Below are 17,564 nucleotides of genomic sequence, written 5' to 3'. Positions count from 1 at the left end.
TGAGAAACAGCTTGACTAAGCCGCAGCCCCCTTTCGCTTGGCAGCAGCTTGACATCAAGGCTTTTAATACAAAAGGCAGTTGCAAAGCGTGATAACAAGTATACAATACAAGAGAAAACGAAAGAACATTATACAATATTGACACAATATTCACATTGGGTAGACACAGGTAATGGCAGCAAAGAAAAAAAAAGAGAAAGAAGAAAAAACACACAAACCAAAAATCCTACATGCTAGCATACAAAGCACGCAAAGACCTGTTTGACGAACTGAAAAGGTCAAAATTATTATATATATACGCGTTTAGCAGGGACGGAAGAGTGAACTGCAGGCGTTCTCTACCCGAGTTTAACCGTGGGGTCGGGACTATCCATGTCTCCGCATACCTTGTTGTGTAGCTTGCATCTCGGGTATGTAGTTCAGCAAGTTTACGTATGTGGTTTACATGTCTACGTGTTTCGAGTTTAAACCGGACACTCCAGCGATATTTATACAAGTTGTGTATTTTTAGCACACCACTTTGTAGAAAGAGATCTTTGCTTGGCGAGTCCCAGGGGACATTGTAAACATGACGAAGAAACTTTTTCTGAAAAATGTAGATACGCTGAAGACAGCTAACCGTAGCTGTGCCCCACACTAGATGGCAGTAGTTTAAATAGGAGTAGAAAAGTGAATTGTAGAGGAGTAACTTTACTGTTCTTGGAATGACGTATCTGAGCCGACTTATGACTCCGGTTATTTGAGCCAGTTTCGTGACAATATGGTCCGTGTGGTGTTCCCAAGACATGCTGGAAGAAAAAACTACTCCAAGGCATTTAAATTGTTCAACTATGTCTATACGTCGCGAGTTTAGTTTAATCTCGATGGGGGAAGGAAGTAATTTGTTTTTAGGACGAAATATGACAGCTTTTGTTTTCTTCTCATTTATACGCATGTATCTGGATTCGGACCACTTTTGTAATTCACTCAAGGTGTCATTGCATTCCCGAACAAGGAGATCAAGATCATTTCCAGTAAAATAGATGCTAGTGTCGTCAGCGTAGATAATAAATTTAGCGGCGGAGTTAATGTTGGAGATATCATTTAGGTACATATTAAAAAGTAATGGTCCCAATATACTACCCTGGGGAACGCCAGAAGTAACAAGTTTTAGTTCAGATGTCACATTGTCTATGCTTACAGCCTGTTTTCTATGCGAAAGATATGATTTCAGGATCATTTGAGCCAGTCCACGAATACCACAACGCTCCAAGTTTTTCAGGAGTACACTGTGGTTTACTAAATCGAATGCCTTCGAGAAGTCCACGAAGACACCAATAACAAAGGCCTTATTTTCAAACTGTGTTAGTATATATTCCTTTTGTTCGAGTAGTGCTAACTCGGCAGATTTATTTTTACAAAACCCAAATTGATTAGGTGACAATAGGTCATGTTTATCAATAAAATCAGACAACCGTGTATAGAGAACTTTTTCAAAAGCTTTCGAGAATATTGGGAGTATCGATACTGGTCTATAATTTCCTAAATCATTGCGGTCTCCTTTCTTATACAAAACCGTTACTTTGGCTATTTGCATTTTTTTAGGAAATGTGCCCGTAGTAAAGCATAAGTTAAATATATCTTCAAGAACAGGGGCAATAACTCTTATAACATGCTTGACAGGCCTCACTTGAATGCCGTCAATGTCACAGCTATGGCTGTTATTTAGGCTTTGTACGACTGATATAACCTCCTTTGTCGTAACTGGGTTCAGAAATATTGTGTCCCTATTGTAAGAGCTAAAATAGGTGTTGAAATCACTTGACGGGGTGTTATGGGCAAGGTTGGTAAAAAAGTTGTTGAAGGCATCTGCCAACTCTCTGCCGGATACATCTTTGTTATCAAGCTTTAAAGCCCGCGGGGCAGCCTGTGGTTGCTCACGCCTCAGTAAGAAATTCAACCTTGACCACAACAGATCGTGGCGACCATTTTTAATTTCAAGAAATGTCGCGAAGTATTCCGCACGAGCGAGACGTAGCTTTTTTGTTAATCTATTTCTGTATTTCTTAAAAATGCTTAGGTCATCTGTTGAACGTGTCTTTAAAAAGAATTTGTACAGTTTGTCTTTCGTTTTAATTTCTTGGCGCAACTCAGAAGATATCCAAGGTTTGCGAGTTTTACGCTTTATTGCACGCAATTTTAGCGGGAAAGAGGAATGGTAGAGCTGTTTAAATACTCGGAGGAACTCATCGTAAGCCTCATTTGCGTCACTGGTAACGTCAATACTATCCCACTCAACTTGTTCCAGTGAACTGTGAAATGAATGGAGGGTAGCATTGGTTATACTTTGGTACTTCGCTTTCTCCTGTCGGTACTTTACCAGTCTAGTCTTATTTATGCATGCAAACACTGGAAGGTGGTCACTGATCGCACATGATATTACGCCCGACTCAACTATCGGTTGGGAAGTGTTCGTAATCAGCAGATCAAGAAGTGACTCACTTTCTTGTGTTACCCTTGTTGGATCGTTAATAAGATTGATAAATCCGTTCGAGGCCAAGACTGCGTTAAAGTCTCTAGTAGAGGAGTTATCCTTCAACATATCGATATTAAAATCACCTCCAGCTATTAGAGTGTATTTATTATCTGTTATAAATGAAAGAAAACAGTCGTAAAATTCCAAAAACCTAACCATATTTCCATTCGGTGGACGATAGCAAACCGAAAACACGAACCTGCCAGTACAGGCTGATAGCACTTCAAAATCTTCAGTAATAAGACTGTGCGAGTCCAACTTGTCGCATTCAATGTCATCTGACACCAGTAAAGCCACTCCACCCCCCTGGAGGCCGGAGAGGTTCAAGTAATAAGTTTTGTAATTGGTCATCCTGAAAACTTCGGAATCATGTGTGCTCCAAGTCTCACTGAGCATGATCAAAGAAAAAGGAAATGAAAATTCGCCAAAGAACTCCTCTAAACACAATATCTTGTTTTTTACAGAGCGTGCGTTCAGGTGAATAGCGTTAAGCGTTGTCAGCGCAACACACGAAGCAGTGCGGTTCAAGTCACTCGGCAGATAATACATCTGCTGCATGTCGATTATGTTTCAAGAAGAAACTCGAAAGATACCATGCTGAGTGCTATAGCCGATCCAAATCGCTCTTTACCTTCACATGAATGGCACTCATTCCCTCACTTCGCCTAACGAAAACCTTTCCATTGACATACCAAGTGAACTTATAGCCTTTTTCTTTGGCACAGACTTTAGTTGCCTGAAGCAGTTCTCTATTTCGGCGTGTTAAATTTTCTTGCATGCAAATGGGCGGGTCGCTATCTTTTAAGTTCTTCTTCTTCTTCAACCAGTTTTCTCTTGTAGCTTGCTTCGCAAAACGCACAATGATGCCTGGCGTCTTATCACGTTTAGCGGGAAGTCGATGAACAGTTGCTATCTCCGATTCCATCAAGCGAGGCACTCGAAGTTTATCAGCCACGTTATTCAATATGACTGTTAGATCCTCATCCTGCACTTCTTGTATGCCATGCAGTTCCAAGTTCAGCTGCCTGCTTCGGAATTCAAGATCGTGTATCTCCTTTTCAAACTGAGCTTGTGCTGCCTGATTTAAGTCATCCTTTTTCTCAAGCTCCGATATCCTCTTCTTTAGGTCCATGATATCAGCCTCTTGATGGCCGACCTTTTGCTCAAATTCATCAAACTTCGAAGATATGAAGCTAAGAGACTCCTCCATGCTTTCAATTTTTTCTGCCAGGGGCATCAGCCGCTCTAACTTTTGGTTAATTGAGAAGAGCGCAAGTTTGATATCTGTTTCAGAGCCACTACTCTCTTTACTACATGTATTGCTATACTTCCTGCACTTCTGCATGATGGGCACTGCCACGCTTTCTTTGTGGCCTCATACTTCGATTTGAAGGTCTTTTCAGTAAGATCAGTACATTTTCCAAAGTGATAGTTGCTCTCGCATTTGGAACATTCCACAAATGGCTCATCCTCAGAGATGATCACATCACACGTGCTACAGGAATCAGACATTGCTTGAAGTGTACAGAAGTAGTCGCAAAATGAATCTCAGTAATGCAAAAAGCATAGCAAATGTCAGCAAATGGCAGCAGCAGCAGCAGCAGCAGAAATACTATTAAAATAGATATTATGGCAACATAGGGCTACTAACCTGCAAAAGAGCAGTTTTTCAAATGGTGTTCACGGCTTGCTGCCGCTGCTGCCAAGTGACGGGTGGCCGAAGATGCTCCGCTTTTTGTCGGGTCGAGCTGGCTGGGTGCGCATGTGCAGATGACTTCTTGCCAGGAAATCCCTCGTCACTGGGGCGGATCCGTGAAATGTAGAGCCAGAAGTCCACGCAGCGCTTCGAATGCACGTTCGGTGGGGCCTCGAAGTAGACGGCACTGCAAAAGAGCAGTTTTTCAAATGGTGTTCACGGCTTGCTGCCGCTGCTGCCAAGTGACGGGTGGCCGAAGATGCTCCGCTTTTTGTCGGGTCGAGCTGGCTGGGTGCGCATGTGCAGATGACTTCTTGCCAGGAAATCCCTCGTCACTGGGGCGGATCCGTGAAATGTAGAGCCAGAAGTCGACGCAGCGCTTCGAATGCACGTTCGGTGGGGCCTCGAAGTAGACGGCACTGCAAAAGAGTAGTTTTTCAAATGGTGTTCACGGCATGCTGCCGCTGCTGCCAAGGCTTGTTCTGCAAACAGAATTTCAGGAGACGGCATAGATCAGCTGTTTCAAAAGGCGTTCGGGATGGCAGTGACGCGTCTTCTTCCAGTACCCGCTCGCAGCATTCGACAGCGAACTGAACAGGGACGCATGTGAACATGGATTTCACATCAAAAGAAACCATGATGTCATCGTCGTCAACCGCCACAACCTTAAGCTTGGTAACAAAATCAGCCGAATCTTTCACATAAGTCAGCGTTCTTCCAACGAGGGGCCTGAGGACTTGATGCAGATACTTGGACAGGTTATGCAATGGCGAACGCGTGAAATCAACAATAGGCCTGAGAGGCACGTCCGGTTTATGAATCTTCGGTAAGCCGTAGATAGCTGGTGCTGAGCCGTTGTGGCATAACAATTTGTAGTAAATGTACTTCTTTGAAGGAGGGACAAACTTGAACACATCGGTTAGCAGTTTTTGAAGCTCTGCTACTACTTTTTTCGTGGGATCCCGGTTCAGCTTGGCGTATGTTAGTGCATCCTGCAGCAGGTCGGACATCTTTGAAATATATTGAGTACGGTCTAATATCACGGTTGCGTTTCCTTTGTCGGCCGGAAGGATTGCTATCTTTTGATTGTTCTTCAGCCTCTTGAGTGCATGCTTCTCAGAAGTGGGTAAAGTGCTGGGCAAATTTGAACGTTTTCCAAGCGCCCCAATAGCACGCGAGCGTGCTTCTGCTTGAAACTTCGGATCCACTAGGCGAACTGCCTGCTCAACGGCACAAGTCAATTGGCCTACCCTTGGTGCGGCGCCTGTGTTGAAACTGAGGCCACGGCTCAGGAGGGCATGTTCCACGGGATCCAAGTTGTGCGACGACAAGTTGTAGATCCCCGGTACAGTATGGCTGCTTCCGGTGGTTCCGAGTAAGCGCTGGAACTTCGCTTCCTGGCTGGTGACCCTTTCATCTCCTGTTCGGGTTGCGACGAAGTTGGCATGAAGCAACACGTCGACGAAATCAGGGCCCAGAAGATCCTGAAGTTTGCGTTGCGAGAAGGACGCTTCATTATCAAGGCGCTTGATACTGGCTTTTGTTTCCATGATGCGGGCCTGAAGGAGACGCCGTTCTGCCTGAGCAACCACGTTTCTTCCGATCGGTGTCTTTACGAGCAGGGGTAGACGGAGAGACTTTGGCATAAGCCCGTGTGCCTTGCAACGGGAGTTGCAGCGCAAGTGGCTCTGGAACGAGGCCAGTCTTGATTTCAGGGAAACGAACTGACGGATCTCGGTGATTGCAGCGGGCCCATGTTTTCCGCGGAAGGCAACGTAGTCAAGGGTTCGACAGAATCCTGTCTGGCGAGGGAGAGGCATAGTGGTGAAATAAAACGTACACTCGCCAAAAGATGGTTTATAAAAAAAAAACTTAGTTTGACGTTTCGGGACCCGTACGGGTCCCTTGTTCACAATGAATGATGGACGGAATGGGCCGCTTCTTATATGCGCACTTGACAACGCAGTGAGTGGGCGTAGTTATCCGGGAGATTACCCTTCGTCCTGTTAATGACATGATCCGTGGTCTGTATATAAAAAGATCCTAAAAGCAGTCGTGACGATGTGGGTTTCATGGTATCTAATATTGTGGCGTTCTCCCAGTCAATGGTGTGGTTCTTTTCTTGAGCATGCTCTGCCAGCGGGTTCGATGAGGTGCGACATTTGTTGACGTCGTTCTTAAGTTCCCTTAATATTCTTCTGAAATCGCCTGATTCGCCAATGTATGATGCATCGCAGTTTTTGCAGGGGATTTTGTACACCACTCCGGGGAAACGTGTGCGCTCCAGACGATCTTTCACGTGACAGAGCTGTTGTTTCAGCTTGCTGGACGGCACGTGCGCAATGCGCGCGTCGTATTTCGAAAATATCCGTGCCAGAGCCTCACTTGTCCCCCGGGCGTAAGGAATGCTCGCGCGCTTCTGTTGTCCGATGACTCTGTTGTCCGCTTCTGTTGTCCGCTTCTGTAAAGCAAGCCTTTGGCTTGCTTTACAGGCTCACGCCAACCGAGCCCGGCTGAAGAGACAGAGAACTTATGCAGCACAAATCTCCATCTCCGACGTGTTGCTTCATGCCAACTTCGTCGCAACCCGAACAGGAGATGAAAGGGTCACCAGCCAGGAAGCGAAGTTCCAGCGCTTACTCGGAACCACCGGAAGCAGCCATACTGTACCGGGGATCTACAACTTGTCGTCGCACAACTTGGATCCCGTGGAACATGCCCTCCTGAGCCGTGGCCTCAGTTTCAACACAGGCGCCGCACCAAGGGTAGGCCAAATGACTTGTGCCGTTGAGCAGGCAGTTCGCCTAGTGGATCCGAAGTTTCAAGCAGAAGCACGCTCGCGTGCTATTGGGGCGCTTGGAAAACGTTCAAATTTGCCCAGCACTTTACCCACTTCTGAGAAGCATGCACTCAAGAGGCTGAAGAACAATCAAAAGATAGCAATCCTTCCGGCCGACAAAGGAAACGCAACCGTGATATTAGACCGTACTCAATATATTTCAAAGATGTCCGACCTGCTGCAGGATGCACTAACATACGCCAAGCTGAACCGGGATCCCACGAAAAAAGTAGAAGCAGAGCTTCAAAAACTGCTAACCGATGTGTTCAAGTTTGTCCCTCCTTCAAAGAGGTACATTTACTACAAATTGTTATGCCACAACGGCTCAGCACCAGCTATCTACGGCTTACCGAAGATTCATAAACCGGACGTGCCTCTCAGGCCTATTGTTGATTTCACGCGTTCGCCATTGCATAACCTGTCCAAGTATCTGCATCAAGTCCTCAGGCCCCTCGTTGGAAGAACACTGACTTATGTGAAAGATTCGGCTGATTTTGTTACCAAGCTTAAAGGGCAACTCCGGCGATTTTTCAGCCATTTTAAGTTAATGGCTGTTTTGTGTTCCTAAGAACCTCCTGTAATGTGTACGATACAAGGTTTTCAAAAGCAACCGTAAAATAATTTTTAAACAGCAAAAAACGCAACACTCGAAACCGAAACCGCAAAACCGAAACCGGGGAGGTGCCTTCGTGCGGTATAGACTGTGACGTCACGAGCGGGTTCGCCGCGCTGTGAAGTCCCCGAAGATATCACAGAGACCCTGAGCCGCGCTGTCGACAGGACTGAAAGCGCGGAGGACAGCTTTTCCGAGACCAGCGAGTCTTTAGAAGACGACTCATTCGACGATTTTGGACTGGACGAGTCGCCTTTTAGGTATGATACACCGCCGCGCGAGCCAGCCGAGTCACACCACAGGCCGCGTCACCTGCAGCACGGAGACGGTCTGAACTCGGAGAAGTGGTTACTTGAGCCATTTCTCGTGCATGCATTTGTGACAGAGTCGTCAGAACAAAAGTTAATGAGATGCTCCCGGCGGCAGCTGTTCGTGTGGCCAGTGCCGGCCGACCCAGCCTGATGAAAGAATCTGCTGCCGGAACGTTGCCGCTGTGCACAGCGTCCTTACAGGGGCATGCATCACCAACAGTCCTCTCTGCGAAGCTTAATCTCGACGGCGAGCGTTTGGAAGTGAGTTCACGCCAGCTACAGTTCTACAATCCAATATACCGCTTCTTCTTGACGGCCGCGCTTCGTTCAGCTGGCTGCTGCGATAGACGGTTGTACTATAATAACGTTGGCACAGAATATGCCTTCAAGCGCCAGTTGAACGAAGCCTTAGCGAGTTCAAAGAGATCTCTTTGAAGTACACGCTTTCTTCATAGCAATCCGGCGCGAAATGTTCCGAGCACAAACGGGAATGCTTCCTCGGAGACCAGTTTACACGGCGGACAGCTCTCACCAACTTGTCGCGAAGGTTCTTATCGCTAGGAAACCTACGCTAGATCACGCCCGTTGTCACAGATCAAGAATTTGTGCACCCCACAGCACAACAGAAGTTGCCGTGACCCATCACTCTGGCGTACACACCACATCAGGCACGTTGGGATGGCGCGAAATTGCACAGGTGGTCGAAATAATTCCGGAGAGCTCCAGTACGGACCTCTTTCTTCCTTTCTTCTTTCACTCCTCCCTTACGTCGCGGTTCGGGTGTCCATTACTGCGTCATTTACTTTCCTCAAAACCAATTTTCAGTTTTCCCCTGCACTTCCAGCGCCAGCGCGCGCCCAACCAGCTTGACACGCCGCCCCGCCAGTGACGTCACAGAACAGGGTGGCATGTAGAAGTTGCTCGATCAGTGGGTGCCGCGCCTTTTCCCGGCCCCTGCAAAGGGGCTGAGTAAGACGGAGGAGCGAACTTTAAGGCGCCTGCAGACAGGTACTCTACTCTGTCCTGCAATCTTAAAGCATTACGATCCTAACACGGATGGGCGATGCCCACACTGTGGGGAGACCTGTGATATCTTCCACATGGTGTGGGCATGTACTCAAAATCCCCACCTCCCCCCTTCCCCTACCCCTTCCAGAGAGGCATGGGAGACTGCCCTTCTCAACTGCTCCTCGCTTGAGTCCCAAAGGGCTCTGGTGAAACGGGCTAGAGACGGGGCATTGTCATGCGGTGTCCCGGACTAGGGACGCCGACCATGTAGCGTGGCCACTCTGTGGCTCCCAAACTCTATTTCAGAAATTAAAAGTTTTCACCACCACCACCTCGCGTCGAGGAGCGCTTGTCTTCAAAATTCGTTTGCGGAAAAACTACGCCGGTTTCAGGTGCGAAATTTTACATGAGGCATCAGACTATCATAAAGAATACAGACTTAAAATCCATGTTCACATGCGTCCCTGTTCAGTTCGCTGTCGAATGCTGCGAGCGGGTACTGGAAGAAGACGCATCACTGCCATCCCGAACGCCTTTTGAAACAGCTGATCTATGCCGTCTCCTGAAATTCTGTTTGCAGAAGACATATTTCACTTTCAACAACGAGTTCTACAGGCAAATCTTTGGCACGGCTATGGGTGCGTCGGTATCCGTAACCTGTGCCAACCTCGCTCTGGAGTCTATTGAAAATTCGGCCCTGCAATCGTTCCATACTCGTCCGAAGCTCTTCTTGCGGTATGTGGACGATTGTTTCTGTGTAATTCCCCGCAAGGACGCCAAACCGTTTCTGGACCACCTAAATTCTTTTCAACCCAAAATTCAATTCACAATGGAAGAAGAAGTTTCCGAAAGGATTGCTTTTCTTGATGTCCTTGTTCTCCGCACTCCCGATGGTCCTGCCACTACTGTTTTCCGGAAGCCCACACACACTGGGAAGTACTTGGATTTTCAGTCCGCCCACCCCATTGGCCACAAACGTTCCGTCGCGTCAGCTCTATACAACCGTGCAACTCGTCTTTGCTCCAATCCCGGTCGGCGCTGTTCCGAGCAGAATAAAGTCCGCGCCGACCTCGAGAGGAATGGCTATCCTCGACATCTGCTGCACAACGAACAACGCCGCTCTCTGCAACCTGCCGAACCCCGACTCATCGGACAAGAGAAGCGCGCGAGCATTCCTTACGCCCGGGGGACAAGTGAGGCTCTGGCACAGATATTTTCGAAATACGACGTGCGCACTGCGCACGTGCCGTCCAGCAAGCTGAAACAACAGCTCTGTCACGTGAAAGATCGTCTGGAGCGCACACGTTTCCCCGGAGTGGTGTACAAAATCCCCTGCAAAAACTGCGATGCATCATACATTGACGAATCAGGCGATTTCAGAAGAAGATTAAGAGAACATAAAAACGACGTAAACAAATGTCGCACCTCATCGAACCCGCTGGCAGAGCATGCTCAAGAAAAGAACCACACCATTGACTGGGAGAACGCCACAATATTAGATACCATGAAACCCACATCGTCACGACTGCTTTTAGGATCTTTTTATATACAGACCACGGATCATGTCATTAACAGGACGAAGGGTAATCTCCCGGATAACTACGCCCACTCACTGCGTTGTCAAGTGCGCATATAAGAAGCGGCCCATTCCGTCCATCATTCATTGTGAACAAGGGACCCGTACGGGTCCCGAAACGTCAAACTAAGTTTTTTATAAACCATCTTTTGGCGAGTGTACGTTTTATTTCACCACTATGCCTCTCCCTCGCCAGACAGGATTCTGTCGAACCCTTGACTTCCTTGAATATTGCGGCAGCTACAAAAAAACAAAGAGAATGCACTGCTTGATCTTTTGATCGTAAATGCAGAATAACTGCTTCCATATTCAAGGACGTGTGCCGGTCAAAGCAGGTTAATTGCTCATCGTTGCTGGCTAAAATATTCAATACTACAACAATTTTCCGTCCGGCCATCCGGTATGACATAGAGTTTGAAGAGCTGGCTAAGGCTTTTGCACTTGCTGCATTTAAAACACAGCACATAAATAGCAGGCTAGATGACTGGGGCTTGATGGTACTGCCGAAATATCCCTATCTTGCTTGGCTGCAGTCCAGATGGGTCATTTCATTGTGACTGCCATCCTCCAGCGCTGCTCGATGTCAAGTGTCTGTACACACTCCGTGATGTGCATCCAGATGATTTGGTGAGAGCAGGGCAAGCAAAGCCAGACTTTTGCTTGGATGCCACAGGCTCATTGAAGGTTACGCACAAGTACTACTGCCAGGTTCAAGCACAACTGCACTTGAACCTGGTGGGCAGCACTATGTGCTACCTGTACTTGCACGTAGACAAGGGAGGGAGGATGATTACAGTAGAGAAGGAAGAGGCCTTTATGGACACTCACGTAAATGCCCTAGAAAGTTTCTTCGTAAAAATAGTGCTGCCTAGGCTGTGATTGCAGCTTGGCCAGTTATGCAGCACATGGTGATGGCAGTAGAGAAGGATAGATGGAAACAACTTTATTACACAAAAAAAAAAATCTTCCAGGGTGGTCCCCTACTGGTCCAGGAGTCCACGGGCTTGTGCTTCGCGTAAAGCCCGATCCACTAGCCATTTCTGGCCGGCGGGCTGAGCGGTCCGTAAAGCAGCCTCCCAGGAAGAATGAGTGGGATTGGGGATGGGGGATACTGCCTTTGGGGAAGGACATTCCCAAAGGTAATGGAAAAGTGTGGATTTGGGCACGCCACAGGTGTTACAATCAGGAGGAAAGGTGGGATGAAAGCATGAGAGGCGGTGGGGTGAAATAAAGCAGCCTGTCTGTAATTGCCGCCATGTGGCGCTGGATAAGGGCGACAAGGTACTGTGGGGTGGTGGCAGTGTCATGCGGCTGAATTTGTAAAATGTGGTAATTTGGTGATATGTAGAGAGGACCGAAGGGGCTTCTTGCGCAGGGTTGGGTGCCTGATCCTCCGGGGTCCGGAAGGAGAGTTCTCGGGCCAGCGCATGAACGCGCTCATTACCGGGGATCGAGGCATGCCCAGGGACCCACGACAGAGTAACCGTTCGGTCGAGAGAGGTGGCCGTGGTAAGAATACGGTGTGTTGCCGGAGTCGCCACGCCCTGTAGGTAGTGGCGGTACGCGGCCTGTGAATCTGTGCAAATTTCTGTTATATTTTTGTCAATGATGGAGTGGGCCAGAGCAAGTGCGATGGCGGCTCCTTCCGCCTCTGCAGGCGAATTAGTTCGAATAGTGGCAGCGGCCCCCACTGTGCCGTCTTCATAGGCTGCGACTGCCGTGAAATATCCTGGTTTAGAATTTTGTGCCGCGTCGACATAAAGGATATCGGAGCGGTTGCTGTATGTTTTCGTGTAATAGCTCGCTCGTGCCTGCCGCCTACCGTGATGGAGACTAGCACTCATATTGCGCGGTAGGGGCTTCTGATATATGTGATCCTGCGTGCGCAGAGAAATCATGTAAGGTGTAGGACTTGTTGGGGTGGGAATTGGTGGATTGAGACGTAGCTGTCGCAGTAGGCATTGTCCTGTTTCCGTGCGACTCAGGCGGACTAATTGATTGGTGCGCTGAGCCTCTATTAATTCCATCACTGTATTGTGGGTACCAGTGGCCAGGAGACGTTTCGTGCTAACCGTCCGTGGAAGACGTAAGGCAGAGGTGACAGCCGTGCGTATTAGGATGTCTGCCTGTTGTCTTTGCCGCTGAGTGAGTATGTGGTATGGCAGGTGATATGTAATGCGGCTAATGATTAGTGCATTTGTCATATTGAGGGTCTCGCGTTCAGACAGCCCATGATTGCGTGCTGCCACCCGCCTGATAAGTGCAGCGACCTGTTTGGTCTGTCTCTGCAAGAGCTGAAGGGTGGCGGTTGCATCGAGTGTGTTGTTAATTAGAAGGCCGAGAATCTTCACCTGAGGCACAATGGGCACTGGATTCCCGTACATGTGCAGTTCAATCGGGGGGTCACTGGGGAGGGGTTTCAGCTGCAGGAGTTCCGATTTATTTGGAGAGCAACGGAGGCCTGTGTTTGCTAAATGAGTGGTGGTGATGTCTATGGCAGATTGTAGGATATCCTGGGCTGTTCCAAGGGATCCTGCCGTTGTCCAGAGGGTTATATCATCTGCGTATATGGCTGTGTGGAGCCCTGGGACAGCAGCAAGGGCCTTTGCCAGTGGCGCTAGGGCAATGTTAAAGAGTAAAGGTGATAAACCGCCCCTTGTGGGGTTCCCCGGTTAGGCAGGGGGAAAGGCTGGGAGGCAATATCCCCAAGGTGGAGGTCTGCCGTGCGCCCCTGAAGGAAGGCCCGAATATATTGCCATATGCGGGTGCCGCACCCCGTGGTGGCTAATGTCGTGAGGATATGGTCATGGCTTATTGTGTCGAAAGCCTTATGGATATCCAGGGCCAGTATGGCTCGCGTAGAGGCTGTACGACGCTTAGTGCAAAAGAGGGACTCTTTAAGCGCGAGAAGTACGTCTTGCGCCGAGATGTTTGGGCGGAAGCCGAATTGAACGTTTGAGAGAAAGCCTGTTGTTTCTAGGAATGGTTGCAGGCGATTGAGAATGACGTGCTCGAAGAGCTTGCCGACACAGCTCGTTAAGGAGATGGGGCGCAAATTTTGAAGAGTGAGGGCTTTGCCCGGTTTGGGTATAAATCGCATGCTGGCATGGGTCCAGGCTGATGGGAGCGTCCCAGCTTGCCAGTGGTTATTAAAGAGCTCCGTGAGTTCCTGGAGGGAGACATCGTCCAGATTGAGTAGTGCCTTGTACGTTATGCCATCCGGCCCCGGCGCCGTAGAGCGGCGAATACTAAAGAGTGCTCGGCGGACTTCGTTTAAGGTGATGTCGGCATCAAGTTCTGGGTTAGGTGGAGGTAGATTGGGTGGATGTGCCGACTGAAGAGATGTGGGTATATAAGTGTCCCGTAGTTGGCCAATTACGTCGGTGCCCTTTTGGAGCTCTAGTTGTATTAGACGTTGTGTGTTTACTTGTGTCTGAGATTTAGTGGTTGTTGGATCCAAGAGAGCGCGTAGGAGGGACCACGTGCGTTTAGTGCTTAATGTACCCTTCAGGTCGTTACAAAAGGTTGCCCAGTTTGCGCGGGCTAGCGTGTTCGCGTATTCTTCTGCCTCGCGAGTGAGAGCGGCTATGCGGAGTCTCAATTTACGATTGTGTCGCTGGTGACGCCAGCGCTTGAGAAGTCCCTGTCGGGCCTCCCATAGATGAGCCAGATGCGGATCAACCTGCGGTGCCTTAGGGGTATTTTTAAGGTATGTCACCACCTTTGAAAAGGCGTTTTTTTGTAAAAATGACATTTTTTCTTTTTTGTATTTCAGGAATCTCCAAACATTCAAAAATGTTTTGCAGCAAGAATAATGTTTGTATCTTATTTTGTTCAAAAGTTATAGCTAACTTTCGAACAGGTGGTGAACAGTTCTGAAACCGAAACTAATGTGTTTTGGTAACAGAAAATGATACCTCAGCGATAATCAACGGCGTATATTGAAAATTTTCTGTTTTTTTAGTAGTTTCATATATAAAAGATTATTCGAAGGCAATTTGTAAATCTTCCTTTTTTTTAAACATTGCTTTAAATTTCTGCAAGGGGGATGCATGACGCTACAAGCATCTACGTTGTTTACTTTGCGCGCGCTTGGCGCTATCGCTTTGAATGCTACCAGATTCGTCCTTGAATGATGGCAACAGAAGTACAGGAGATATTTTGAGGGAAGTAGGCATCGAATCGGGCCACCACACTCTCGTAGCATGTTTCACCAGTGACCATTACCGTGTGAAGAAGGCCCAAAGTCAATCAATGGGTGAGGCAAAACATCTCCGCAAGAAAAGACGGGCAGCAACAAATGCCAAAAGAGAGCTCGTGTCAGCTAAGGAGGGCCCTAGCTATGAACCTGGAGGATTTTAACTTCCTAGGGCATGAGATCGTGTTTCTACAAGGATTGAAAAACTTTAATCTTGTTTTTCTCAAAACTTCATTTCTTGCACTTTTGTGTTGCGCAAACAATGATAACATAGAAATTAATAAATATTTTTCAATGAAACTTTGCATGCTCGTTCCTTTGTTACTAGCCTGTGCAATGAACTAGGATAAATGAAATCGAATGGTGAGTTTTGATATAATCATGTTTTACGTGAAGGAAGGCAGGCAAAAATGACACATTTTTTTGTTTTCTTTGGCATTTTTGCTATAACTTTTTCCCCAATTATTGGATGGCAAAGATCCTAGTTCGTTGCACAGTATGGTTAGTTGGCTAACTCTGTGCCAAAAAGTTTACAATTCCTGCTCTCCATTCGCTAGTTATGAATGTTTGCGTAACAGCCAATTTTGGGCAATTTTTTGTGAATAATAAATGCTAGCATAACTTTTTTCACTCTTTTTTGCTTTTGAATATCATTTAAAACAGTGCTTTATAAGGTAAACGTGAAATAAAAATTTAATGCTCAAAATTTAAAAAATTTTGAAAAAGGTGGTGACATACCTTAATGCTTTTGCTGTTCGCCTGGATGGCCTTCACCAGACGGTCTGTCCAGTCAGTGACAGTACGGGGTTCTGTCGAATCAGTTGCCAAATATGAGCGCAATTTATCCCAGTCAGTGAGAAGCTGCGAACGAGGGTTGAAAATCTTGGATTCATAAGATATAATAGTGGAGACCGGAAAATGGTCACTTCCAAGGCTATCCTGGAGCACCGTGTGAGATTTAACGATTATGTTCTGTGTGGCCCATGTGAGATCGGGTGTGGTGTCGCGGGTGACGCTTGTGCCAATGCGAGTGGGTACGGTGGGGTTTGTGATCAGGCTAAGGTTGTAATCAGCCATTGCGGTAGAAATCAGATTACCTTTGGGGGTATCCGAGTTGTATCCCCAGTGCGTGTGACGTGCATTAAAATCACCCACCACAAGAAGGTTTGAGGAACGGAAGGAGCCCAAGATACCCGGAATAACTCTGCCTTTATCTTTAGGATTGCTGTATATGTTAATAATAGTGAGGCCATGTGTGTGTCCTGGTGAGCTTAGCTCTATCGCGGTATATTGAGTGCCCTTGCTGTCGGGCGTGTTTGTCGGTGTGCGGTCTAGTACCGGCATGGATGCGAGTGTCAAGATTGCCGTACGTGGTGTAAGGGCTGCCGTGTGATAACCGCGGATATGAATGCGATTTGTTTCCGTCTCTTGCAGAGCGATGACATGGGGGGGATTAGGGGAGTTTGCTATATATGCGGCTAGTTGTGCTTGTTTTCGGCGTATGCTGCGGCAGTTCCATTGCCATATAATTGTTTCTGCTGGTGCGTTGGACTGGTGCCGCCGCCGACGTTTTCGCGTGTTATTGTTCTGCGCCATGTTGCTGGTCTGGATTGAGTGGATGAGGACAGGCAGCGGGCTGAACTGCGCGCTGCTTGCGAGGCAATTCCTGATGCGGTACAAGTTCGAAAAGCTTGTTGATGCCGGCGTCATGTTTTTCCAAGCGTGTGTTAATCGTAGCTTCTATCCTGTCAGCCATGGACTGTATCAACTGTGCCTGGGCTAGTATGAGCTGTTGCTGCATCGCTCCGAGTTGTTCAGCAACTATAGTATTTATTATGGTAGTGATTTCTGAGCGAAATTCAGCGGAACGTATGTACTGTTTAACCGCCTCTTGAGGTGTAATAGGGGAGTCAGGGTTTCGAAAAGAGGTGGGAGTGGAGGCTGCTTGGACGGACAACTCACCGCTTTTAGCAGAGCCGGCTTCTTTCTCGGGTGTAGCGTTCCGGAGTGACTGCGTCTCCTGGGTCTCCTGGATGTGGGATGCGCAATCACTGGCTTTCGAGGTACAGGCCCGTGGCTCGGTGGCGTCTGTCTCGGTACCACTGGGCACCCGAAGGGGTTGAAGTTGTGTGAAATCGTGTTGTGAAGTTTTATATCCAGCGTTCACGGTGTCCGCACTGCACTTTTCCGTGTGGTCTTTGCTATCTTGGTTGTCCGACGGTTCTGAGGTCTCGGTCTCCATGGTCTGCTCCAAAGGTGTCTGTACACCCGTGGTGGCCACTGGGTTTTCCTTCCTCAGTGGTGGGAGGGGTGGCCATTGTTCTCTGCTCTTGTTCCAAGCTTTCTTTGGATGGATGGCGAGTGCCTTGCTTGGACCGTTTTTCTGATTCCCTTTCGGGGGAAGTGTTGTGCTGTTGTTATATCCTTGAAGTTCTCCCGGCCGGTCGGCTTGGGTTTGGTTAAATTTGGGCCGATGCTCAGTCTCGCGCTCCTGTTCAGTCTTGTTCTTCTGCGCATTCTTTTGCTTCTGCTCAGGCTTTTGGTTATTCTGCATTTGGCTCTGTGCAGCAATGTCTTTATAATGATGACGTCGGATTACGCCTTCATCAGCTTTGCTTGTCTTTTTCCCTCTTGTGGTGTAGTTCTTCTGTCTTGCCGGGCAGTTCGTGTCAATGGTGGAGTGGTCCGATGTGTCGCAGACGATGCAGTACTTTTTGCAATCGACATGTCCTGGTGGAGGATTGCGTACTCCGCAATTGTAGCATCTTTTCTCCTGCGGAGTGGGACAAATGTCAGCACGGTGCCCTA

General features: G+C 47.9%; 1 pseudogene; it reads left to right on the top strand.

Annotated features, from left to right (window-relative positions):
* The first annotated feature begins 10,842 nt into the window (after nt 1–10,842).
* LOC149327490 (uncharacterized) lies at nt 10,843–11,437 on the top strand (annotated as a pseudogene).
* Nucleotides 11,438–17,564: the final 6,127 nt, after the last annotated feature.

The sequence above is a fragment of the Amblyomma mixtum genome, chromosome 10, assembly GCF_055824585.1.
Source record: "Amblyomma mixtum isolate Tamu chromosome 10, ASM5582458v1, whole genome shotgun sequence".
In the NCBI taxonomy this organism is placed as follows: domain Eukaryota; kingdom Metazoa; phylum Arthropoda; class Arachnida; order Ixodida; family Ixodidae; genus Amblyomma; species Amblyomma mixtum.
Note: the sequence above shows the minus strand (reverse complement) of the source record. Positions and strands in the feature narration are given on the sequence as shown.